Below are 7,039 nucleotides of genomic sequence, written 5' to 3' on the forward strand. Positions count from 1 at the left end.
CCTATGGACTTTGTATATATATTTCTAAATCATAAATATTGTTGCGCATAGTCTAGCTAAATAGAGACAGAGCCAAGATTTGAAGCTTGTGGGTTCGTTTATGTTACTTTGTTCGAAATTAACAATATATACATATTCAGTGAATTTTTTAAGACAAATACATAGTTTAGACAAAAGTTACTGGATTCGACCGAACCCGCAAATCCTATACTATCTCCGCCCCTGTAAGCTAAATTTGTTGCTTGTTAAGCAGAAGAAGTATCTTAGAAGAATGTATTTCCAAGTTAGTTTGTAAATGATGTTGTAGTTGAACCTTTAAGTAGATGCAAGGAAAAAACACTATCATTGAACTAAAACTTTACAAGCATTGGAAGAGAGACTTGAAATCGGAAGGCCCATCCACATTTCAGCTGCCATTTGCTGGTAAATAGTTTCCGTTTGATGATAGGAGTCCCAAAATACATGCATATTTGGATTTTGACATAGCTCAAATTCATGTCCTACTGGCCTTTTTCCTCCACAGCTAAATATGCCTCTATATTGCCCCGTTCCATAGCATGCTATTTTTCCTTCCTTGAGACCTGCAACAATTGTGTTATGTCACAATCTGATTTAGAGGCGAATTCAAAATTTAATTTTTATGAGTTCAAAGTCTGAATTCTTTGAAAACGTTAGTTCAAAACATATAGTATATGGACTAATTTTCGGGGAGTTTCACACATATATATGTATGATCTAAATCTAAAAAGGCGTTCAATTGAATCCATTTATAACATTATAAATCCGCCACCGGTTTAAATTTAGTTTGCGAGTACCTCGACTAATTTGCTACGATACCCGCTATCTACCACCAGTAGCAGGTACTAGGTAACTCTACCCATTGAGACCAGTGTCATCAAAGGCAAAAGCTCTAAAAAGCGCTTCAGATCTTTTGGGGCTTTAAGCGCAAAGCGCAATTTAAGTATGGCTTTAGCAAGAAAAAATAAACCCAATTGAAGGAAAAATATAAATAAATATATGACATTCAAGAAAAGAATAACAAATTCATTTATAATATTTTTCTTAATAACTAATATACTTATATGTCATTGATATTTGTTGTTTAGCATCGATCGGGTTCAAAATATGACATGGGCAATGAGACGCGCGACTTAGTGCCTTGCTTACACTGAATTGCAGTCTAAGCGAGGCGAAGCACCCTCTCGAGCTTTTCTGAGCTTTAGGGCTTAAGCATGCCTTAAATGAGCCTTTGACAACACCGATCAAGACTTGCACAGATGAGAAGAAATTACATGAACATCAATCAAGAAATGATTTGAAACAGTGCATACCATATCTGGAGGGATGATCCATCCTCTCTCTCGGACTACTATTAAAGTCATAGAGTGAATACTTGAACCCCTTCAGCTCTTTCTCCATTCTTGAGAGGATATTGTACAGCTCAATATTATGGAGTTTGGCCAAGTTTGAAGCTTTTCCCAAACACCCATTTTTGCTAGACGGATTAAGTATTCTTAGGCCAGGTAGACAACCTAATTAAGTCTCCCAAATTTCCTGCCTCCAATTTTGTGTATCTCCTGCGGAATTTCATATGCGTTCTTGATTATACAATGCAATTTGAAAGCAAATAACTTTTTTAAAAATACATTAACTTTCACGTTTTCTTTTATAAAAGAAAAATAAAAATATTTGACTATTATCCATTTTGACCCAAACAAACTTTGGACAGATTGGATCACGGCCTGTTTATTAATTTGACTCGTCTAACTCGTCCAAGTTACACCCGACCTGCTCATTTTCCACCTCTAGATGAATCCAAATTTGCAATTTTAACTTACTTTAACGATGGCTGTCAAGTTGCCGACGACCATTTGTACGTATTGAGGAGAATCTTGAACTGTGGAATTGGTCACAAAGAGACTTAGGTAGTCATTCGTTCCAACGCTAAATAAATAGACTGCGTTTGACAAAAGCTTGCCTATTTTGTTTCTCAACCAAGTCTTTACGTTCTTGTAGTATTTGAGTTGAGTCTCCATATTAATTACCTCAAGAACGAAAAACAATTGGTACTTCTGAGTAGCTGAGTCAAGCTATAGCAATTTGTTAAGTTGTTTTCTTTTTCGGAAAAAAGTAATTTTTGACTTTAAATAAATAAATAAAATTATACTATAGACTTTTGGAAGATATGATTTTCATAATTCGATATGGCAAACAAAGGTACGTGCTATCAAGTTTCCCGCTACTCATCAATAAAATAGTTTCACGTCTTTTTTTTTTTTTGAAAAAGGTCCCAACATAGAGAAACCTGATACAAATCTAAAATAAATATTTCATATAATTAGATAGTTCACGTCAGAGGTGGGTCCAAGATTTGAAGCTGACGGGAGACACATGAGCGAACTATTCAACCAATGGCCCCCATATATGACTTTTGAGCTTAAGAATTCCAAGTAAAATATGTGACCGTTTTTATCAACACATATATACACACACACACACACACACACACACACACACACATATATATATATATATATATATATATATATATATATATATATATATATATATATATATATATTCTGTATGTTATAAACAAAAATTATACAAATTTATATATTTTTTCGGCTACTGAATGTAAATAGTTTCTGGCGCGGACTAAAAGTGACAATACACCTATTTTTAAGTGCCCTTAAAAAAGATTGGAAGTTAAGTTAAATACAAATAGTTTAAACTTTATCTAGTCGGAATTGTCAAAAGATAGACAAAGAAGTAGAACCAAAGAAAACAAATTATGGTCAAAAGATAGAAAAAGAAATAGAACCAAAGAAAACAAATTGAAAAGTTTTTTTTGGTAATTAACAAACAATGGAGCATTTGCATCTATACCCGCTTTTTGGGTCACATTTTAACTTGTGCCCGCTTTGCAAGAAAAATTGCAAGCGTACCCACTTTTTCGCGTAGCTTCAGCATACGGGGCTGAAGTAGCAAAGGCAATCACGCAAAACTTCAACATTCTAGTAGACGGTCCTGAAGTAGCAAAGGCAATACGAACTTCAGCAGAAGATGCTGAAGTTATTTAGTTCATTTGTAAAAACTTCAGCACTAAATAAGCTGAAGCTTTTTTGTCCTGGATTCATTAGTTTTGTCATAAAGCTTTTTCAAAAACTTCAGCAGAAGATGCTGAAAGTATTTAGTTCATTTGTAAAAACTTCAGCACTAAATAAGCTGAAGTTTTTTGTCCTGGATTCATTAGTTTTGTCATAAAGCTTTTTCAAAAAACTTCAGCAGAAGATGCTGAAGTTATTTAGTTCATTTGTAAAAACTTCAGCACTATATAAGCTAAAGTTTTTGAAAAAGCTTTCTAACATACTAGATAAATAATCACCGTATTCTTTCATAGTGTATACTACTATAAAATAATTAGATTGCCAACAATATCTAAATCATAAATTCTGGAAACAATAAACGTGAAAAGAACAAAATTACGTGGAAATATTCACAAATTATTGTCTACTAACTTACGTAATTATTCATAATTTATTTTTAAATAATCTGATAAACATACTTATGGCAATCATCCCATAAACTGAAGTTTCATAGCAGCACCAACAGTAGCAGAAGAAAGAAGAAGAAGAAGAAGAAGAAGAAGAAGAAGAAGAAGAAGAAGAAGAAGAAGAAAACGAAGGAGGAGGAGAAAGGGGGCTGAAGTTGTTTAGAAAGTGGGTACAAGTTAAAACTTTTAAAAAAATGGGTATAGGTTAAATGGGGGCGACCAAATAGGGCGCCCCGTGCAATTTATACTAATAGGGAGCATTCTCTTTTTATGGGCTTACACGAGGCGACTGTAAATTAGTTGGAACGATGAGTCCCAAATACCGGATGATTTTGAAAAAAAAAAGGACTTATTTCTCTCAAGGTGAGTAGGGACCGAATTTGAGATTATTAATTGTTGACTAAGGTTGCTGTGCAAACATAAACACAATTCATACCAGGATCTTGAACACGATAATCTTACACAAAATCGTTACAGAAAACATACTTGAATCGTAAGCCATCATCGTGAAGCGGAAGTGTTAATTCAAAATTGGTTTCTCGCCCCTTGCCCTAACTTTACGTTGTCGCTGCCTTTAGTGATGGAAGAAAGAAATAAAAATACGGTAACCCTAATGGGTGGGGAAAGGAACAATTTATAGAGGTTCTTATTTAATCCGGTACGTCTATTAAGTAATCGATCGGACGGATGAGATTTGATCATTAATTAAATATTAATTATGGGCCTTAAACTTATTGCGCCACCAATAAATTAACGTAAGAAAATTTTACATTCTCCCACTTGGCCCAATAATTACATAATATTAATATTTAATTGCGCATAAACAAATCTCTTCTATAATGTTCATCATAAATTCCATAATACGATAAACTGCTAAATGTGAGTTATGGTGGTTATATATAGTTTGTCTACATACTCCCTTCCATATACTACAACATTAGCAACTCATTGTACCGGGTCCATAAGCTATAAAATATTATGGTCCACAATGATGTCTCATTGAGACTTATCCTGTAATATCTCAAAACAATAATATGCACACCATTATGAGAAACAGGAAATCACTAATGTATACCAGAAACATATAAATGAGCTCAGAGTGTCAAAACATCATAAATACATCAATCACAAATATAGCCAAGACCCATTCTATGTACATGTTCTTTAAATATCTTTGGCTGTAAACCTTTCGTTAACGGATCTGCAATCATGAGATTAGTTCTAATATGTTCAAGTAACACTCTTTGTTTCTGAACTTCCTCCTTGACGGTAAAGTACTTTAATTCCATATGCATGGCAACCTTGGAGTACTTATCGTTCTTGGAGAAGAATACTGCTGCAGAATTATCACAGTAAATTTTCAGCGGCTTGGTAATGGTGTCGACAACCCCAAGTCCTGAAATAAAGTTTCTCAGCCATAATGCATGTATTTTGGCTTCAAAACATGCCACAAATTCTGCTTCCATCGTGGATGTAACAATGACAGACTGTTTGGCACTCGTCCACGATATTGCTCCTTCAGCTAATTGGAACAAATAACCAAATGTGGATTTTCAAGTGTCAATACATCCAACAAAATCTGAATCCGAGTATCCAACAACTTCCAAATGCTTGGATCTCCTATACATGAGCATGTAATCCTTCGTTCCTTTCAGGTACCTCAAAACTTTCTTTGCAGCTTTCCAGTGATCAATTCCTGGATTACTCTGATATCTTCCTAGCATTCCGATCGCAAAACTAATATCCGGTCTTGTGCAATGTTGGCCCAAGAACAGGTGAAGTTTTGAAGAATGATAAAAGAACTCAGTCATGGACCAGGTCCATCTTGTGAAGCACAGTCATGATCAATCTATGCATGTGAGATGCACGTGAAGGAGATAAGTCCTACTGAACAAGCAACAATATCTCTTGATCTGATCGAAAAGGTTGCATATTAGATAAGGGGAGAAAGTCTCCTTATATGAAGAGAACATAGTCTAGGATGAAGATAGTGTTAGAGTTTGAGATCATCATGAACTCTTCTACAATAGAGGAGAAGCGATTGAGTCCCAATCAAATTCTGATTACTAAACTATTAAATGTCAGTGTTGTTCTCTTTTACAGGTAATGCACATACTCAGAGTTAAACTAAATTGAGAGCAAAGAGCAAGGCGATTTTGCAAGCAATTTATGTGTGATTTGAGTGTGCACTCCTGAAGCTACTTGAACGAGATAGAAGAACCAGTTACATTGTGTCTATCTTTTATTCTAGTTCAATTGTAGTAGGTGATTTAAAAGTGTACCTTTCAGCTTTCATAGAAGCAATTGTATTAGGTACCTAGAGTGTTCAAGTTATAGCTAACTTGAAGTTGTCGCAACAGTTGAGGTTGTGTGCCACAACGTGATTAGAGTTAATCCTTAGGTTTACAAAGAGTTTTTGTAAATGCTATTTTGGCTCAGTGATATTAGTGGAAGTTTGGGAAAATCCTACTGAGTAGTAGGTCGTGGTTTTTTCACCTTTTGAGCCAGGTGTTTTCCACGTAAAAATCTCTATATTCTTTATTTTCTGTATTTATTATTCCGCAAACAGTAGTAGTTGGAGCACTTAGAAGAACCAGGTCCTTCCATAAACAACTTAAGCGAAAATTGGGTAGCACACAAATCATCCCCCCCTCTTGTGTGATATTGACACTTAAAACATCAATTGGTATCATAGCGGGTTATCCTTGAAGAGGCTAACACCTTAGGAAAAGATCAAAATGAGTGCACCACCTGGAAACTGAGAAGGGCAATCCACTACTAGGCCTCCACTCTTTAATGGTCAGTACTATTCTTGGTGGAAGAACAGGATGAGAGATCACATCATAGGAGAAGACTATGAACTCTGGGACATAGTCACTGATGGTCCTCTGGCAACTACAAAGAAGAATGCTGAAGGTGTGGATGTGCCAAAGACAAGAGCTGACTGCACTGCTGAAGATCTAAAGAAATGGGAGAAGAATGCCAAGGCCAAGAAATGGCTTGTGTGTGGGCTGGGTCCAGACGAGTACAGCAGGATTCAAAGCTGTACTACTGCAAAGGAAATATGGGACATTTTACAAGTGGCTCATGAAGGAACTCCTCAAGTAAAGAGATCAAGAGAGACACTGCTATATTCTCAATATGAGAATTTCAGTATGAAGGAAGGAGAATCTATCCAGGAGATGTACACAAGGTTCACAACACTAACAAATGAACTTAAATCTCTTGGGAGAATTATCCTTGAAGAAGACAAGGTTGAGAAAATCTTGACAAGAGTCTTGCCAGTGACTTGGGAAAGCAAAATCACTGCTATTCAGGAATCAAAGAACATTGCTACCCTCAAGCTGGATGAACTGATTGGAAACCTCACTGCCTTTGAACTGAGAAGGCAAACCATGAAAATGGATGCACCCAAGAAGGAAAGAAGTCTGGCTCTCAGCATAGCTAAAGGTTCAGATCTGGAGGATGATGAAATGGCCACGA

At 35.7% G+C, this 7,039-nt stretch overlaps 1 pseudogene; it reads right to left on the reverse strand.

Annotated features, from left to right (window-relative positions):
* On the reverse strand, window positions 343-5,280 carry LOC109232673 (annotated as a pseudogene).

This window comes from Nicotiana attenuata, chromosome 9, assembly GCF_001879085.1.
Source record: "Nicotiana attenuata strain UT chromosome 9, NIATTr2, whole genome shotgun sequence".
NCBI lineage: Eukaryota > Viridiplantae > Streptophyta > Magnoliopsida > Solanales > Solanaceae > Nicotiana > Nicotiana attenuata.